A 21,433-nucleotide genomic window follows, 5' to 3' on the forward strand; every position below is an offset into this window, starting at 1 on the left:
GATAAACTACACTTGTGAACTTTGTCACAGGTGAATCCAGCATTTAATAGGAAGAAAGTGAAGGCTCAGATATATACATTAGGTGATTTGTGTTTCATAAATTAGTGATTCAAAATACTATTTTTAAACATTGAAAAAGTCAAATTTAACATTGGACATGCCATGTGTCCTTATTCATAGTGCAGTGAAACCTTGTTATTAAGGCCAGTCAAAATAGGAAGGTGGTCTTACTATTGAAGGTACATTGAATTTCTTGTAACAAATTAATATCATAGGATTTTGATATACAAATTTGTTCGTTTACCTCTTGTTTTTCTCATTAGAGAGGTCATTTAAAAGTGGTTACAGTATATACAGTTGGGCTGCATGAGGTTGCTTTACTATTGAATACAGGTCTACCTTAAAGAAGGTGACTTTAAATTGCTGTCAATATGATAAAATCGGTACTGTAAAAACGTGTCCATTCTCAACTAACTGGGGATGTCTTAATGTATATATTTTAATTTTAGACGTGATTTATGTGTGATATAATCGAGTTGGAATTTGAAGTGCTGCAGGCGAAGTGTATCTTTTCACAAGCTGTATGTTTTCATTCCGTTTGTGATCAAAAGATCATATTAGACCTTTTGCCAACTATTGTCAATTACTGATTTCAGTCAAGCATGAATGTTTTAAAAAAGTACAATGCAGAACAATACAATAATAACGTACATTGACCATTATAATCGTACAGCACACACGAACACGCTACCTCTTTGAATTACATTGTTTCTACTGACAAGTAAACTGATATCATTACTGCTTTGGCTGCCTATTATTTAAGTGGGAGTGCCAGAGGCGCATTCAGTTTTGGGAAATGCAGTCTCTCCGAACCTTTTGTTTCTTTGGAACAAAGAATGGAACGCTGACAGTGTAGGACTACAACTCCCAGAACAACTTGCGTGTTATCGCCTGTCCATGCGCACTATTATCTGACCAAAAAAGGATGATGTCACCTGCAATAGCAGAAGGATACAGTATTGTGTTAAACTGGATCTCTATTGTAACAATAATTTGTGGAGCTTGCTTGAATGATGAAAGGTGCATCCTCAAGGTACGGATTTGCGACATTGGTTATTATGTGGGTGGGATAAATGTACCATTACTGTGAGAAAGAAAGTGTCTGAGAACGATGTATTAGAAGGATTCTATTGTTGTTCAACGATTCTCAAGAAAAGGTTAAAGAAATTATACAGGAGGCGCAGGTTAAAAATGGGTGGGACTACAAAAGACTAGCCACATGCAAAGCAAAGGTTGTGTCAACCTGGATTGTTCATTCCAGCGGCGTTGCGATTTAGAAAATCAGCTCTGGATATTTTTGCAAACATTATAGCTCGTTCCCGTTCTGTTAACATTATAGTTCATACACAGAGATAATTTGGAATTCAAACCTGCGAATTCGCAGTCGGTCGCGAGGTGATGGCCACATTTCTATAATAAATATTGCAAAAGAATATTACTGTAGTTGCTGAATCAACACAGCTCGTCATTGAAATAGCATCCATCCTGCGTGTTCGTTACATTCCAAACATTTACGAGATTCGTGTTAACCCGCTCGGCATTCGTTTATTTCACCTGCCAAGGAGAAAACGTGTGACAGACAATGTGCATTTGTCAGGTTGGAGTTGGTGAAGAAGGTTAGTAACAACTTAATTTTTTTATGTTAAGGTGGTGTTAATAAAATGCATTAATAATGACAAGCATATCATACTATAAGACATGGGCTACTCCAATGCGTTTGAACGATGTGCTATTTTTCAAGGTGTGTTATTTTGCATGATGAGGCTTAACTGTTTCTACCAGCTGTTGTTTGCTTGGGTTGCAGACAAGGAAAAGCTTGCACGCGAACACACACACACACACACACACACATATATATGACTAAATGCTTTACAAGAAACTGATTAGACAAGCAGCATGCAGACAAAATGGATGTAACCTAGTTACTACCCTGAAGCAAATGGGCTTCTGTAAGAGGAATTTTGGTGTTAATCCAAAAATGTAGAATGTCGTTGCTGATACAAATATTTTTCACAAGCAGCATTTTTACCAGGATCTTTTTGGTTATTGCAGTGCTTACTTAGACCGAGAAAACAAGTAGGCTACGTGGAATGTATTGACTTCTCTTGAACGTCGGAATATGTTTTGATCAATACTCAATTTGTGTCTCACTCAGTTTCTGCAGAGTTTGCTTTTGTTCAACCCCCACTTTTGAAAAGTGTTTGTTTTTGGTATTCTTGGTAGTGTACAAACATAAACGTAGTTATTGAGGCGAATGCATAATATGCTTAAAACGTTGTTAATTTACAGCAGGCCAATACAGTTAGATATAAGTGTCTGGTTTTATGACATTGTTCATTTTGCCTCCCTGGATATCAGTTGGAATCCAGCCCAGAAACATAGTGATTTGAAATCAGGTTCTGCTTGATGGTGGACTCAAGGGACTCTGTGGAATGAGTTCTGGTGGACGCAGCCCACCAACTTGAGGGCAGGAGTCCATCACTCACAAGGGTGTAAAGTGAACTGGCTCCTGGGCTGGGAGTCTGTGCCCACAGCGTCATCAAGGTCATAAATTGTGGAATATGAGAAAGTAAAGCCAAATTTTAAAGTGGGGCCGCAATTTAGAATGTATTTCAATCTCTGCAAAAACATGAAGTACTTCACTGTGCTTTTTAAAATGTAGTTACCACATTTCTTAAATCTGTTTACTTAAAAAATGTCTCAATTCTGTGCAGTTGACAACTACAATCTTGCTGTTTTTGTAATGATGAAACAGTTGTTGTTTAGTTAACTTTAAAAAATTGCTACATTCACACCAGGCACTCATTTGGTGTTGAGATGCAGCCATTTACGTTGTGTAAGTAAACTGTTTTGTGCAATTAAAGAGGTTTGCTGTGGCAGAATTAGAAATCCTGACAGAGATTGAACCGTAAATCTCCAATTAAAGATATTGTGTAATGATCTCACTTTGTACAAAAGTAGGTGGCCAAGTTATTCAAAATATGTGTGGCATGTACTGACTGTAAATTATTATTATTTGTTTATTTAGCAGACGCCTTTATCCAAGGCGACTTACAGAGACTAGGGTGTGTAAACTATGCATCAGCTGCAGAGTCACTTACAACTATGTCTCACCTGAAAGACAGAGCACAAGGAGGTTAAGTGACTTGCTCAGAGTCACACAATGAGTCAGTGGCTGAGGTGGGATTTGAACCGGGGACCTCCTGGTTACAAGCCCTTTTCTTTAACCACTGGACCAGACAGCCTCCTATGTTTCTATGTACTTTCCTAAGAGGTCTTGAGACCAATCACGTTTTACTGTATAAGTGTAAAAAATATAGCACTGCAATCACTGCTTCCATCCAGTGCTACAATACCATAAAGATATCACCTAGGTTGTGTTTTTTGTTTTTTGTTTTAAAGAAACACAATTATTTACAGTATCTGCCATATGCTGTCCTGTTTTTTCCGAATTTTCGAGTTAATTTCCTCAGGCTCCGTGTATTGGGAGCAATTATTACTGCAGTCTTCTTTCTCTGGGAATTTAAGGGCAACAAAAGGAGCATCTCCTTTAGGCATGACCAAAAAAACACTACAGGCTTTTAAACCAAGCCAGGAAATTATGCAGAAATGCACTGTGGATTACTTGAAAAAAGCACTGTCAATTGCAATTATTAGGACTGTAACAATATCTGAATGCATTGTGTTCATACATAGGTGCTAATTAGCCAGTACAATGTGAACTTAGTGTTGTAGTTTATTAAATTTGTGTTAATTAAATGTACATTGACTGTGGGAAAGTACCGTTTCTGGGAAAATGTAACACAGGCTAAACAGGGAATCCATAGTACTGTAAAGTGCAGAAATTGCTGCCTGAACAGATACAGTTGATCACTATTTTACTAATGGTTCAGTTTCTTCTGGGATTATATCAGAGTAGTTTAGTAAAGACATGTGGTAAAGCACGCCATGAGAAATGTCTGAGTATTACAGTAAAGACGACACAGGGATCTTAAATGTTTCCGCACAGACACAGAACCGTCTCTAAAGGTTTAATTCAAGCTCTGTTATCAGCATAAATGTAAATGTATTTTGTTCAATAGTCTTTTGCCCAATTTATAAAATGTGATCCACCCAAAGCATATTCTCCCTTCCTTCAGCAGCTACTGTTGATATTGCGGGTGCACTACGAAGAGCAGCTGTGTAAGCAGAGTTCAAGCAGGGCCTGTGGTGATATAAGCATTTGGATTTCGATTTAATAAAAATGTGATTGTCTGTTTCAGTCCAGTAACCTTGGAATTAAACTATGCCAATTTGATGAAATCATTCAGCAATTTCTAATAACTGTTTCAGGAATTTCCCAGCAATGCTTACTCCTAAATGATAATAGGACACTGCGTCGTTTTCTGGAGACTGGGGTGCCAAACCTTATCAAGATCATTAGGTACACCACTTTAAGCTTCAAACAAATTTAAAATAATTCTTCTCCCTCAAGACCACTATTTCAGAAATGCTAAGTGTCTCAGAGACTGGGATGCATTTCCAACTGGCACTATTCAGATAAATTGGTCTGTGAAGGATGTGGGTATCTACGGTTTTGATTCCTATTTATGTCAGCGTTGCAAGGCGGGCCAGAACTGATAGGAATCACTTTTATTTTATGCTGGCATTTTGTTCCACTGGAAGTATTCATTTTTACTTTTTAGAGAAATGTTTGTTTTGTGTGTGTATTAAAGGAAAATATATCAAACACTAGGTGAGCTTGATAGTGTATCCATTGTTTACACTGTGCTTCATCTTGTATGTAGCACAGCCTAGGGACATATATCCATATTTTAGGTGTAAATACAAGTTTACAGGTTTTATATAGCCTACCTGTACAAAATAATACTTCATATTTGTTTTCTTTGTTATCCAAACTCTAATTGTGTAGCTATGGAGACCAGTTTGTACTCAGCAAGAGAGGAAGGAAAGGGAAGAGTCCCCATAGAAACCATAAGTACTTCTATTGCATTTTCTCACATGACAAATCTGAGGATGAGCTTGTATACAACTCATCAACACATATTTGAAGACTGCCATCAATACAAAGCCGTATTGTATAGTAGATACTTGTTATATTTGCATAGTTTCAAGCATGCTTTTTTAGGTATATAGATATGAAATAATATTTCAGAGTGCCTTTGTACTGTTTACAAGTCAAGACATTTGTTTTGCCAGTTACCTGAGACCCACACAGCTGTAAAACAGTCTTAAAGAGGGACTGGAGCTGATTTTGCCCGCTGAATTTCAACATACAAAATGTAGGTTCTGCATTTATTGAAAGTTATGCTGTGTGACCTAAAATAACTTTTACTGCACAGCTGTGTAACTGTTAAACAGACTTGTATTTCCACATTACTGAAAAGAACAAACAAACAGCTGTTTACATTTTAGTAACAAACATGTATTTAAAAAAAAAAAAAGTGAACTGGTCCTCAGGAAGTAGGCTATCATTTTATTTTTATATATTTAGACAAAACTGTCAAAATCCAAATTTCAGCCCTTCACACAATTGTGACAGAGCTTAAACACGTGTCCAAATATAACCTCTGAAATATTCTCTTTACTAACCATACATATTTTGTTTGCCGGTTTCCCCTTTTCCTTTGATCGTAACTGCAGAAAATTCAGATACAGTATATGCTGAGTTAAACCTCATTATATCGGTGGGTCAGCTTGTCTGCTTTAATGACAAGGCAAAATGTATTTGGATTTGTTAACACACAAGGCATAATAACACATTAGAGTAAAGAGTGCTGTGCTGTTGTCTTTGCTGGTTGCCTGGATAATTTTAATATAAACTGTAGAGAGTTTGCATATACAAACAACACAATATGTGCAATGGAAAACAAGGGCTGGTCTGTAAACTGATAACAAGGAAGAAACATTATTAGTGGGCCAGCAGATGAGGAACTATTAGGAAGATTTAGTGGTGAATTTAGATGAACATCGTTTATTCCAAAGGAGTTTATAGCAAAAAGAAAAAAAAAACAAATACTGGTGCCACAGGCATTGCAGAACAGCTGTAACCTGTGAGATTAGCCTAGAATGGTGAGCAACAATGAGCCAATGTGGTTGCTTGAATTTGCCATTCACTGTGTAGGGTGGTTTAGTAAAACCAAACAATAGCTTGATTTAATGTTATTTTACACACAGGGAATAGACTGTCACCTCTGTGAACAAGGAGGCCTTTTCATATTTAACAGTCAAGAGGCCATTAATGCTGAGAAAACGCTTTGCAATTATAACAGGTGAGCTGAGAGCTGACGATCCTTGTACTTAAACCAAGAATATTTCTGCTCAAATGATTACCCCTTTCCATACTAAGAATGATCCATTTTATTCATATTCCGATTCTTTTCCGATTCAGTCTTTTTACTGTGCCTAAGATTCCATGCTATCACTAGGTACTGTAATGAGTGTCGCAAGATAATGAATCCAGGAAGCTAAAAAAAAATGTTTTTAGTCTATAATTTGTTTTTGGAGACGGCTCCTTGGACACCGTGAAGCATTTCTACTTGTACTTCTCAAATTGTGTGTTTTCACATTTTTTTTTTCTGTGTGGGAGTGGGCTTTTCTTTTCAAACTAATCTATAGACACCCTGTTTACCTATTTTGCTTTACATTATTGACAGTGTTATTTTTTGTATGCATAACACTGTGCTGTCCACCTTTCCAGTTCTTAAATGTCTAAAAACCTTGACATTAATATTTCCGTTTTGAAAGCACAAATAAGTGGGCTTACCATTATCACTCAGTCTCCTTCACTTTAACTCAAGACATTCTGTGAAGCCCATATTGGTAACTGAAGCTGCTAAAATAATTTGCTGCCTCCTGGTGAAGCTGGGGGCCTTGGTCGACATTGTTCAAGCTCCAGGTGGCACAGTGGCAGTGTTTTCTCAGGGATCTGCATGCATTTGGCTCCTCAGCAGTCAAAGGACATTTGCAGCATTTTCATTCTTTCTGCTCAGAATTTGGTTTCAAAGGCTGATTCCTTGGCATTTTATTAAGGTTTTATGCCTTATATGTATATATATATATATATATATATATATATATATATATATATATATATATTCATATTCATATTCATAAAAGTACTCCTTACTGTTACATCACCACACAAACCATCATCCTTTATCTGACACCACTCTATGTAAATAAATATTATTAGTGCTTTTCCAACTCTAAAAATCAGTGGTCCTAAATAAAAGGTTCTTAACTGCCTCAGTGTTCTAAAAAGGGATTCTAAAGAGACCTTCTAAAGGGTTTAAAATTAGGTGCACAGGTGCAGTGTACTAGACCATACAGTCATGGGCCTGTATTGAATTGATATATTTCTGTATTTAAAGCTGCATTTTACTCCTAGCTTAGAAGGTGCAATTTGAAAACAGGAAGTGTCACATGTAGGTATGTGGTAGCTAGTTGTGACACAGATATTAATCTTCAACCACCACACTATTCAGCATTTGACTTGAGTGCTCTTCATAAACAGTACAAGCGTCTTCCGCTGCCCTATATCTGTACATCTGTTTTCCTTGTTCTGTGCTTAAAGTGTAGTCCAAGAGCCCTTGCAGGACGAATGAAAATGACTTATCAGCAGCTGGTGGCTTGGCTGCAACACGGAGCTGAAAGCTGAGCTAGCTGGAGCTACCAACTGAACTTCCAGCCAGTTGTGTTAATCAAATAAATAAAAGGGTATGGCCAAGAAAAACTGATCCAGCATCCTGCCATGACAGAAGCAGAAGATGGAATGGCCAGAATGATGTTGAAATCACCTGCTTGGAGAAAGAAAAAGCAGGTCTTTGATCTTCAATAAGCCAAACCCAGAAAAATGAGCTTTTTCCCATCTGGAGCTGACCTTGTTCACTGCTTCTGAAATGCCAGCACCTGCATGTTTCTGTATTATTTTATTATTGTTATACATACTACATTTATTTGTCAACAGCTAATTTCCACTATGCCTATGTGTCAGTCTCTTTCAGCAGTTTCTTCCTCTGTTGCAAAGCTGAGTTATTGGGTGTGGGGGATGGGGACCGACGGACAACAACACAGCGCCAGTGCTTTAGAAACATAACCGCTACTGTAGCTTTTTTAAATTAAATACTCCTACTCCTAAGATATTTATGAATCTTAATCTGTAAAAAAATAAATATTGAAGGTTGTGTAAGGAGTTAGAAGCTGAAATACAGCTACAAGAGAAATGTTGCACTAACAGTGAAATGTTTTGGGTATTACAAAGAGTTTGTCATATAATATAACTGTTTTTAAATTGCTTCAACATACTCTTTGTGAAAATGCTCATATATGTGGGGTAGGTAATAATCCTTCATTGTTTGTAATATTAACCTAAAGAGAATGTCAAAGAAACTTCCATTTAATTGATTCATAAATTTGAAACTATGACGTAATCCCCCAAATCTGTTCATATTTTCAAACCTGTGGAGCTCAGATGTGGTTCCCATTAAGTGGATTAGCCTTTCCATACATTAAGAACAACACTTCTTTGTGTAGACGCGGATAAGAACCAATTAAGTCCTTTATCTCAAAATGGGATTTGTATATAATCCAATGCAGAGCATATTTCCTTGCTCAAACAGATTTAAATTAAGATATTGGAATCTGTAACAATGTTTGCCATTTCTGGGCTATTGGGAATTATCTGTAAGCTTATCAATTATTTGGGATCTGTCAAACCTGAACATGTGCAGTACAGTATGTATAGGCATGCTTCTAACATGTTTAGCATGGGTTTATAGGACAGTCCTGTAGATTATAAGACTCATTTTTCTCGTATTTCAGGTAATGATTAGCAAAATACACCAGTTTGTTGCTTTGTCACATATTGGTTTTAATGCACTTGAAAAAGTCTCCAAAGGGAAGCTGTGTAATTTTTACCTTTGCATCACAAAACAAGTCAATACCTGCAGTAAAATGGGTTACAAACCACAGTTTCTTGGTTTGTCATTTTGGGCTGAAATTAGGCCCATGGACGACCCATTTCTAAAGCTGTTCATCCTTCTAAAGCTGTAGTTTGTGACATCATTTTCTACAGGAACTTCTCTAAGCAGTGGTTTTCAAACAAGGTATATTTTTTAACCTTTGTGCTAGAAATAGGCCTATTTTAAGAATTGTTATGCTGAGATACAGAAATGCTGGGTGTTTAAAATCCGCTAAAATACAGGATAGACGAAACATTGATAAGAAAGTGTGAGAATGGAAAATGATGGGATTATGGAAAACCTTTCCTTTTACCAATAGTAACAGTGGAATTGTATACTTAACAAGTAGGTTTAATTGTTTTGGTTACTTTCAAGATACTATAAAAATTAAGGCACATCATATGACAATGTTGCATAAATCATTTAAAAGTTCAAAATATTTATTTTTAATTTTTTAGGAGATTTAGCAGAATATTATTGCAATTTGTCATTTTATTCTGTTTTATTTCTTAGTAGGCTATAAATGCACAAATTTTATAGCGACACCAAAAGGGAAATTTAATCCAGGCCTTGGCTCTTTTTACAGTTGCTATAAAGAAAAAGCAACAGCATCATTTAAAATTAAACCCCAGGCAGAGTAAGATGGATGTTTTAAGGCAGTAAGTCCCAGTGCAGACTATATAAGAAAGGACTAACTTTAAATTCCAGGTCAGTAACTTTATTATTCCCCGTGGAAGCAAAATAGCAGGTATTAAAGGGCTAACGCAGTAGGTCCAATACCTCCTTCAGTGTTAAATAATATTTGCTGTACAGAGTACACTGTATTGAAACTTTTATAATACCACCGCTTAAATGGCTTTTTGTATCCAAGTTGACAGTCAAAGTATATCTTCCCTAAAGGTTGGATAGGGATCAGTTTTATTTCCTAATTTTGTGAGGAAGGGGAGACTGTTTCAAACCCTATTCAGTATCATTTGCCCAGGATTATCCTACAGACCTGTCTTACCCTACAGTTATTGCAGGGAGGTGATACTTCTCCCAGCAGGTGTTACCTGCTACCACGCTGTAGTCTTTAAAGAACCATGTATGGGAGACAATAAATAAATAGTTGGGTATGGGCAGCTGTATTACCCTAATACTGGAAATACTGCTGACCCTGTCGAGCAGCACAAGAACAAACAAACGCTTTTGGAATCCGTTATCTGTGTGAGGATCTAGGGCAAGGTCAGTGAGTAGCCACCCTTGACCACAGGCACAATGCTTTGCCATGGCCTTTTTTTTATTATTATTAATGGCCTGCTAAGCTACAGCCTGCGTCTCTACTAGGCATGTTACTGGAAGACGAATAGAGGCTTCAGACCTCTTGAATAGCGTGATAATGAGAGCAGAGTGCACAAATTAACAGACTAAAGTGTCGTGCTGATTGGGAAGAAAGAGAACAGTCTGCTTTACACAAACTGCACTTTGGCAGAAACAAAAGCAGTGGGGTCCTGCGATTCCAATTAAGTCTTGGCTGGGACCCTGTCTTTTGGGATTCTTTGTGTGTTTAAGAACTCCTGAATGATGTGAAGTGGTTTTTGTGTACCCCTTACTTCAGAACTATAGTGTGCTCTAAATGACTAGGGTGGAAAAGTTGTTGGCATCTGAAACCTTATTTTGTTTGTATTTATTTTGGTTTTTTTTTTTTTATATGCTATTTGTATTAAATAAAAAGTTGTATTAAAAAAAAAAACATTTTACTAACAAGGCTGCATCTGATAATGCCAACAGGATTTAGCTTCAAATGCATCTGGCTGCATACATTATTGTTTTTGGTGTGTATGGTATAAATTAGTCCTGATCTCTTTGTTTTGGTATCTCTCTCCATAATGCCTATTTATTAAAAAAAAGATAATACTGCTTCACTGGTTAAATGTTTTGTGACAGAATTTTCTACCTTGAACTGGCCATTCATTTCAGGTAAAATGTGTCTATTTGGAACACCCACAAGCTAAACTTTACTTCATACAATCTGAAATTATTAGCCGTACAGTCAGCACCGCCTAATTGGGATACTGGTAATCGGGATTTGTTTAATTGGCACGTCACTTTGTTTAATTGGGATACGGTATTCTCAAATGATGAATGGAGATGCTTTTCAGAGCAAGACAGGTCGCATAGCGCAGTGCAGTGAGTACGTGATTACGCTGTGACTTGCGTGAATTGTGTAAACCATGTTGAACTCTTGAAGAAGGAGGAGTCTCCTGTGGTTTTTCAGGCTGCTGTTGCAAAGAAAGTTGCCGTGTCAACATCGCAGGTGCCTCGCCTTGTGATTTAATTTATTTTTCATTTCATTTAATTTTGTTTCGGAATTAAAAAAAAACAAACAATTGACTCGTATTTTTAAGTGATGCATTTAACATTTAATCATAATGTGATGTGATGTGATTTCATTCTTTTTCTTTTCATTAAGAAACCTAAGGTTGCCTCAACAGCGGCTTATTCGGGATATTTGTCTTAACTTACCACTCGGCCCCTCATTTTGTGTAGGAGAGAGGCATCTACAGCAGTAAAAGTCTATAGAAACAAAGTTTAGCAACCTGACATCCTGAAAGGGGGCACCCCTTGGGAGCCCACACTACTGTGTCTCCTCCCAGACTGTAATCACGTTTAAATATAACCATTAATCACCTGGAAAGGGATCCTTTGGGATTGCTTAGAGCATTTAACACTGAACCTTATTTCAGATTTCTTCTTTTTGTTTTCATTCCCCCCCCCCCCCCCCCAATACATGAGCACAGAAGACCTTACTGTTGACAAATTCTATATCACCATAGCAAAGTAAGAATTCTGGATATTCTGTTACTGTAGCACAGTTGCATTGTGTTTTTGATCATAAGTGTTTGTCTTTGCTCTTTACTAATAATTTAGTAATAGTAATATATCTCTAACCCTGCATTATTTATCTTTGATACGGAGCGACAAAAAAGCTGCATTTGTGTGCCTGATTTTTGTGTAGACTTCAATGAAATGACTAAAACACAACTTATAATTAAATTAAAATAGCTTTGATGACTGATGCATTCAAGATTTTTTTTTTCTTCCAATAAAATACAATGCTTGTCTCTTAATTCCCACTGACTAGTTTAATTGATGGGGTTATGCCCCTTTTGGTTCTCATCAGTACTGCTACTGTGGTATGCTGTCTGATTTGGCAGTGTCCCAGTTACAGAGCTTTAATCTGAAAGAGGTTGGAAGGGATGGCATTACATGTACTGAACACACTTCTGTCCAGGGGTGTGTATAGTCCTGTAAAGCTGACTGCAACAACCCAAACCACACAACACTGTACAGCCTGTTTTCGTATGGAAAATCACAGGGTGTTATACTGACTTTGGTCAGCGCCTAGTGTCTAAATTGTAACCATGGCATGCTTTTTGAGAATTTTATGTTTCAGTTTTTGAACAGGAGGGGAACAAGAATCCAGCAAGGTAGGCTGTTTAGTAAAGTACAGAGTTACTGCACTAAAAAAGAGTCAACATCATTTTCATCAAAATGTGCTTTTAGTGTTGTCACCCTGCATTGCCTCCCTATTATTATTATTATTATTATTATTATTATTATTATTATTATTATTATTATTATTACTTTCTTAAACACATACATACTTTAATACATATACAGTACATACACAAATGAAACATACATTTTTTTATGTTGTGAGGAGTGCTTCTGTGATATTCCTTGAAATAATAATAATAAAAAAAATCCTTGCATAGCTTTTGATAAAAGCATGTAAATTATCTAGCCACAAACCTTTGCCCTATCCTCCCACTTCCTTCTGTACTGAGTCTGTCACACACGGCTTTCAAATCAGGCTTGCTCCTACTACTAGATAGCCTGTGTTTGTCTCTTGCCCATCCTTGCCTGCAGGGCACAGTCCTATTAAAGCAAAAGAAGGCCGGGTTGTTTCTGCGCCTTCCTTCCCTGTATTGCAGGCGTTTTACCCTCCGAGCCCTCAGGGATCTGAGCTGATAGCAACAACACAAACAGGGGCGAGTGCTTAGTAGCTCACAACGGGATGTACCGGTAAGTGGAGTTTAGTTGAGCGTGTTATTAAAGTTAACTCCCTTCCTGATTTCAAAATGAGAGGTAAAAAAAACTGTGAGGCCTTTATCCCACAGTAACCTTGACTGGTATTGTGTTAGTTTAAATTGAATTTTTGGTTGAAGAGGTTAGTAGTACTGCATAGTGTTGTTTATATGCTAAAGTAATTTACACTGATGTATTAAAGTATCTTAATGCTTATGTTATTGGTGAAGGCTAATATATTAATTTGTATTGGATACTAGACACATTTACATTAAAGGGCGGTTATGTTTTAACAGGTTTCAGTATAGTAATTTACAGTACCTTTATATACAAGTTCTTGGTATCCGTGCAAACCCTCCTGCATTTGCATATTGTTAGCCAGGCTGTAAAACAGGAGAGACACCCTTGTCAAAACAGCAGGATCAGATTTCAAGCCTCTCGCACGACCCATCAATGGGAGCCATACATTTTCAGCAAGAGAGCAAGGGGATTAATGTTTACAGTAGTAATTCTGCAACCGTAGGAGGGTGATAAATCAGATTAGATACCCCAGAGAGCAGTAGGCAACAAACTGGGCTCCATGGCACTGACTAGTGTATAAAATAAGCAGCAAGGGTGTTAGGAAATCGTGTGTAAAGTTCATATAAAATGACGTGTCATTCATTATGTTAGTTTTGGTTTTGTGGCTTTAAATATCTGGATGATAAGGATCAATTAAAAATCACAAATTCAGTTCAGTGCTTTCAGACATCACTATTGCTTTAATATTCAGGTCAGTGTTGTGTTTTTTTTTTAATTTTAATTTGTCCGTGTCAAATTACAATATTCATTAATAGTTTTAGAACACATGAACAGTGCTGCAGTGCATGTTGAGTCAGCTGAAGCATGTGCTTTTTTAAGCTGATTTATGGCTTTAGTTTGACAGCACAGTGCATATCGTTGTATTGTAATTTGTTTGTTTTTGTCTGCTCAGATACACCCATTCATTACACAATGATGTCATTAATGTGTTCTTGCATGTTATGAACTTTGTGCTGGCAGGGCTTGTGCTAGGGGTTCCTTATTGATTCCTGCAGAGTGTGTTCCATTTTGCTTTGTGAATTAACAGCAGGCGTATTTTTTATAGGTAAGACAAGCCGCTAAGTTGGGTTTAGAAAACTTGAAAGCTAGATCTTGCATGTCAGAGCCCTGGTCACTGTGAAGAAAATACAATATTTACATTGGAATAGGAACTTCTGTGACCACCTCCTTGGAAAAACAAAACTACATCCTTGCTACTTCAGGACTGTACTAGTTATTTACAACCTGAACGTACAGTTTCAAGATACAAACATGTTTAGGTAAACCACTGGCACACAGCAACTTTGTGTATTTGTCGATATCACAAATTCCCGTTTTTTTCCCCTTTACCTACTTCATCCAAGTAGTTTTATATCATTTGTTACAGATTCCAAGGATGAACCATTATGCTCATTGGGAAGAGTGTCTATAGAAGGCCTTGAACAGTGGGTTCATTGTTATAACTAGCTTGAGGGCACCTTTTTGCATTTCTTCTCATAATATACAGAAGAACACATCTAAAAGGTCATTGATTTCACTGTTGAAATTTAGAATTTAAAGGGTTATATCTAGCTTTGGGTTGGTTTGATTTCTTCTCTACAGTTTGTACTTGTATGTATAGAGGTTTGACCAGCTCCATATTTTTTACTCATTCTGTATTCCACATGGTAGATTTAAAGTCAGTACAGCATCTTAGCTTTTTCAAATTCCATTACATAATTTGGACATGCCAGTTGTAAATTTATTTTTTGCAATCAGTATTTAATAATTCTAACAAGGAATGTCCAAATACCTCCCTTGGTTTCAAGTACACTTTACCACAGAGGCTTACTAGTCTGAGCACATGTATAGTACTGTAAAAAGCCTAGGGTAAAAAAATGATGATCTACAGCAATGCAGTAAATTGCCAGTTGCTGCAGGTAAGGTGTAAAGGGAGCATTGGGAGAAATAGGAATTTAACAACCCACCAAAAACCAAAAGTTTAGATAAAAGAAAGATTCCATGAGGAGCTGTTCAAATAACAATCTGTCTGATTTAATACTTGATGTTTTACTGTTTTGTCATTGTGTCTCATGGTCTATTTGTGCTACTGCCTTGACATTCGGAAGAGTTAAATTTTGGAGATGATCTGATCAAATGTGACTGAATGGTGTCTTTCATATTGTGTTTCCTTCTATATAAAACACAATATCTAATGTAATTTAGATAGCTTGATGAGGATATTACAAATTATTTCATCTACTTGTTTTTTGTGAGAACAGAATCATTTTATTCTAGTGAGCGGTCAGCATAATACATTAACTGTTTTTTCACCCCATATTTTATTTGATCTCTTCTGTACAGACACTGTATATTTAACCTGACTAATGTATTATCCACATTTAGGGGGTTACATCAGGGCTTGGCATGCAATACTGTACTGTATATTTTTATATTCCTGGTGTTGTGGGTTTGGGACCATATAAGGCAGTGCCATTTTGCTTTGTATAGTGCTGAAGATGTGATTCTTCAGTTCATGTCTGCAATATACTGTACCATGTGCTGGGTTCAATCAAAGTTCAATTACTAAACCATTCCATCTAATTACCTGCCAGAGGAGCTGGAGGCTTTTTGAAGTTCCCTCACATCATGTTTTAAACCTATATGTCATCCTTCCATTTTGTGTTAAATGAAGTAGGAGTGACACATGTTATGGGTTTATGTAAATTGTAATCTGTTTCCAAAAAATGTACATTTGAATAGTTAAAGGGAAAGCTTCAAAACTTCTTAGATGGTACAGTAAGATGGGCTTGTCATGATGTTTCTCCTTTAACTGGACCAAAATGCTGTTCAGTGCTGTACCATTTTGAGTTTTAGATGTTGTTTTGGTATGTGCAGGGAAGCATGTCAGGCTATCTCTCACGCTTCACATTTGGCAAACACACAACAACCTGCTTTGGGCAAGTTCATGAAAGCTCAATAACCCAATTACAAAATCGGTGCAGATAAGCTACATACAGACGTGCTCAAACTTGTTGGTACCCCTCCACAAAAAACAAAGAATGCACAATTTTCTCTGAAATAACTTGAAACTGACAAAAGTAATTGGCATCCACCATTGTTTATTCCATATTTAATAGAAATCAGACTTTGCTTTTGATTTTTTATTCAACATAATATTGTAAATAATAAAACAAATGAAAATGGCATGGACAAAAATGATGGGACCGCTAACCTAATATTTTGTTGCACAACCTTTAGAGGCAATCACTGCAATCAAACATTTTCTGTAACTCTCAATGAGACTTCTGCACCTGTTAACAGGTAGTTTGGCCCACTCTTCCTGAGCAAACTGCTCCAGCTGTCTCAGGTTTGATGGGTGCCTTCTCCAGACTGCAAGTTTCAGCTCTTTCCATAGATGTTCGATAGGATTCAGATCAGGACTCATAGAAGGCCACTTCAGAATAGTCCAATGTTTTGTTCTTGTCCATTCTTGGGTGCTTTTAGCTGTGTGTTTTAGGTCATTATCCTGTTGGAGGACCCATGACCTTTCTGACACTGGGCAGTACGTTTCGCTCCAGAATGCCTTGATAGTCTTGAGATTTCATTGTGCCCTGCGCAGATTCAAGGCACCCTGTGCCAGGCGCAGCAAAGCAGCCCCAAAACATAACCGAGCCTCCTCCATGTTTCACTGTAGGTATGGTGTTCTTTTCTTTGAAAGCTTCATTTTTTCGTCTGTGAACATAGAGCTGATGTGACTTGCCAAAAAGCTCCAGTTTTGACTCATCTGTCCAAAGGACATTCTCCCAGAAGGATTGTGGCTTGTCAATATGCATTTTAGCAAATTTCAGTCTGGCTTTTTTATGTTTTTCTTTCAAAAGTGGAGTCCTCCTGGGTCTTCTTCCATGGAGCCCACTTTCGCTCAAAAAGCGACGGATGGTGCGATCACAAACTGACGTACCTTCACCTTGGAGTTCAGCTTGTATCTCTTTGGCAGTTATCCTTGGTTCTTTTTCTACCATTTGCACTATCCTTCTGTTCAATCTGGGGTCAATTTTCCTCTTGCGGCTGCACCCAGGGAGGTTGGCTACAGTTCCATGGACCTTAAACTTCTTAATAATATTTGCAACTGTTGTCACAGGAACATCAAGCTGCTTGGAGATGGTCTTGTAGCCTTTACCTTTACCATGCTTGTCTATTATTTTCTTTCTGATCTCCTCAGACAACTCTCTCCTTTGCTTTCTCTGGTCCATGTTCAGTGTGGTGCACACAATGATACCAAACAGCACAGTGACTACTTTTCTCCATTTAAATAGGCTGAATGACTGATTACAAGATTGGAGACATGTGTGATACTAATTAAAGAAACTAATTAGTTTGAAATATCACTATAATCCAATTATTTATTACCTTTTCTAAGGGGTACCAACAAATGTGTCCAGGCCATTTTAGAATATCTTTGTAGAATAAGCAATAATTCATCTCTTTTCACAGCTTCTTTGCTTTATTCTATGACATACCAAAGGCATGCAAGTATCGTCAGAGGCAACCGCTAAAAAAAGGTGCCTATAATATTAAACTGTTTTATAACTTATTAATGTATTTCCTTATTTTATTTATATGTATGGCTTTATATTGGAGTTGTAACATGTTCACTGAGTTTAAGAATGTAATGTTAAAATGTAAGTAACGTAATTCATTTGCAGAGTTGGTGTGATACCTCGAAAAAAATGCGCTGAGCCGATAAAGAACCTTCCAGAACACACGCGTGGTTGTACTGTAGTTCAATGTGAACAAATGGAAGTCTCTTTTTTTAATTCCTACCCCATTACCATTAAAGATTGTATAGTATTTATCAAGATTACTCATGACTTCAAGGTAATGTTACATTTTGCCCCCTGAAAATACATTTTACTCTCTGTTACTCCCAGACCCAAAACCTTATCTGGATTGCTGGCTGGCACTATACCTGATCTGCATATCTAATGTATGTATGTATATATATATATATATATATATATATATATATATATATATATATATATATATATATATATATACATATATATATATATATATATATGGCTCTGTTTATCTGCTGATCAGATACAGTACAGTTAGCTGCAGGGTGGGCTTTCTGGTATGCTGACCTGTCGGTGCCTCTTGATCAGAGACTACTTTTCTACTCTCCATTCACTTCTAGGCTGATTCTTTGAAAATACAGTCAATTAATTTGATTCTGCATATTATGTCTATTTGTATATGAAGTAGTGCTCTCTTACTACACGCATTCAATCCTGACACGCACTAAAATGGTGCCACAGGAAATGAATTACGGTATGTGAAGATGGGTGGACAGGAGTGCGACTTAACATGCGTTAAAAAAAAAAAAATCTCTCCAAAAAATGTACGCGTCAATCGCAGACGTTAACTGCGATTAATTGACAGCCCTAGTTTAAACTAATACTAATTAACTGCTTAAATCTCCTAAGCTTTACTAGGGCTTTATTTGAAGGAATTTATTTACGCTTTACTCAAAGCGAAAATTAAAGTTTTCTTACTGAGGTCCGATTTCTTACATCGCTGGCAAACAAATGCAAAAATGACCCTATTTTGTTCTTTTGCTGAGTTTATCTATGAAGGACGTCACACTCAAATCTCATCTTGTGCAATGGAACTGAGACTGCTGCCCTCATTTGGCGCAGTTGACGGGTTTAATAGACTTGATGTATTATGTTTGGGATTCAGACACACGAACATATAAACACAGACACGCTCATGCACCTCCAGGCATTCCATTTGACAGTTTTTCTTGTGTGACAAAGCCAAGTCTCTTTAAGTGCACACTACCAACAGGCATGGAAGAAGGCGTGGCTAGGCTTTAACTGCATCCTATTAGAAGTAGGGTGTTGAAAAGGGGTGTTCCCAAGAAGGAGGGACTGGCTCACAGCAGCAACATCTGTGCCATTCCTTTTGGCTTCACAGCTGGGAAAGGAGATGTAAGACTGAGTGAAGCCTTTTGTTTTAGTGTAAAATAGGAAATGGCTATGAATTAGCTGAGTTCACCGAGAAAGCAGAACTTGTTTGTGCTGTATGCTGTACCCATACACCTGTTTTAAGGATATGCTAAACCTGGAAGATCTTGTTCAGGGAAACGTGCTGGAACTCAATTTGCTTTTACCTGTTTTGTGAACAGACATTGGGAGATGTAAGCCTAAGGCCATCTTGCTTTCAGGTAAATATACAGGGGATTTTAATCAGTATGCAACACTGTCATTGGCCATTGTGCCTAGTATATTGAAATAAAATAAAATGTATTTGGGGGGTGGGGAGAAATTACAAAATAATATTGATCAACAGTCACATGATGTTGCTGATTTTTTGTTTTGTTCAGGTAGGTAGAGTACTACGAAATGTTAATTTGCATGCACTTTCAGTCATAGCCAGGCTAATATCATCCTATTGTCAACTAATGTAGCTAAGAACCATCGTATTTGGAAGAAATTCTCATGTCTGAGATATGATACTTTGACCAGAAATCTTGACTTCTCTTGGATTGGTCTTTTTCATCTTTCCACTAATCCGTTGTGCAGAGCCAGAATGTGTTCAACCTTCTGGCATGAAATTAATTAGTCTTTCTTCTCTTGTGAATGTTCTTTGTGGAAAAAGAATCAGTTTAACATAGACCTGCATGAAGTCATGTTTTGTGTAATGCACTGTTCTGCATGGTAGTACTGTAACTGGATGATTGTTGTTCTGTTTTGATAAGCACATTCATGCTGAATGCCATAAGCAGCTGTGATGTTTTTAATCAAGGGCGATATTGTGCTCAAAATAGACAAGACTGTTAAGATGCATTCTCTTTATACATAGAGAGCAGACCCTCTGTGACATATTATTGAATTGTGGTTTGTCACACTTGAGAATTATTGTATTTCTTGTTCTTATTGTATGACTTATATTGTAACACTTGAATGTATTTGTATTTGCTTGCGATTGTAAGTCGCCCTGGATAAGGGTGTCTGCTAAGAAATAAATAATAATAATAATAATAGGGAGTGTGATACTTGCTGATTTGAAGTGTTGAACTCAATTGCTCTTTGTGCAAACTTGTGGTTCAGGAGATTGACTCAGTGAAGAATGTATTGAGTGGGGTATTATAAATAGGTTTGACACTTGTTTTAAAAAGGGGGGGAAAACTGTCAATGACTTGCTGTACTCCCATGTTTAATATGGAAAAATTGATTCATGCCAGAGATTAATTTTAACTGAATGGAATAAAAACCTACATACATTTTTTCTTATGAGGTGTGGCAGAAGTGGAGGCTTGAGGTTGCAATTTTGGTAACATAGATATGGAGTCCTTGTCAATGATTGTCAACGTATCTTCATTGTGTTTTGAAGAGTATTATTTTTTTTGTTAGAAGATATTTTGGATTTACATTTCCAAGTAGACACAATTTAGGACAAAACAAAGAGCAGGAACTGCAATGTTTGTAGTTTAATAAATGATCATTCTAAAAAGATATTCAGTATATGCTTGACTTGGGTGAAATGCTGGTGGTGGGTTGGATCTTTCTCAACATCATTGTCTGTGGAACTGGTTGACCACCTCTGTTTTAGGTGTAAACAAACAAACAAACCTCATCACTCTGTGTTCTCTGCTGTGTCTCATAGCTCTTGCTGAAGAGGAGATAGGTGCTGGCAGCTCATAGAAATACTGCATGCTTTGCAGCTGTTGTCTTATCCGGTCAACAGCCTAATCATTTTGGTACTGTTGAGTGCTGTTGTTCTATGTATTGATTAATTGATGGTTCCTCAGGCAATTTTGGTTAGATAATTAAATTAACTGAGAGCTTTTATTGTTTGTTTTTTTTTGGGGGGGGGTCATTCTATTTAAATTAAATGTATGTTTCTTTTATAATTGGTAAATATCTAATATCATCTTCTAGAACCTAAGCTAATGCAGTGTGGAGTAGTGGTTAGGGCTCTGGACTCTTGACCAGAGGGTCGTGGGTTCAATCCCTGGTGGGGACACTGCTGTTGTACCCTTGAGCAAGGTACTTTACCTAGATTGCTCCAGTAAAAACCCAACTGTATAAATGGGTAATTGTATGTACAAATAATGTGGTATCTTGTAACAATTGTAAGTCGCCCTGGATAAGGGCCTCAGCTAAGAAATAAATAATAATAATAATAATAATAATAATAATAATAATAATAATGCTTTCATACCTATAGTTCGGAACTCAAACCACCAAGCTCCATATGTGTTCAAGGAGAACAGAGGTATAAATTGG

General features: G+C 37.0%; 1 protein-coding gene across 5 annotated transcripts in view; it reads left to right on the plus strand.

Annotated features, from left to right (window-relative positions):
• The first annotated feature begins 891 nt into the window (after nucleotides 1-891).
• The window catches only part of LOC131697603 (disheveled-associated activator of morphogenesis 1-like), an 80,435-nt gene continuing 59,893 nt past the window's right edge, over nucleotides 892-21,433 (plus strand). For 2 of the 5 annotated variants that reach the window (XM_058987701.1, XM_058987705.1), the window contains exon 1: nucleotides 892-1,093. The gene's annotated coding sequence lies outside the window, so the exon portion shown is untranslated. Of the gene's footprint in view, nucleotides 1,094-1,268; nucleotides 1,677-12,941; nucleotides 13,092-19,100; nucleotides 19,369-21,433 lie in introns of those variants that run through there. The other 3 variants (XM_058987703.1, XM_058987704.1, XM_058987702.1) reach the window with 3 other exon arrangements.

The sequence above is a fragment of the Acipenser ruthenus genome, chromosome 15 (genome assembly GCF_902713425.1).
Source record: "Acipenser ruthenus chromosome 15, fAciRut3.2 maternal haplotype, whole genome shotgun sequence".
Classification (NCBI taxonomy): domain Eukaryota; kingdom Metazoa; phylum Chordata; class Actinopteri; order Acipenseriformes; family Acipenseridae; genus Acipenser; species Acipenser ruthenus.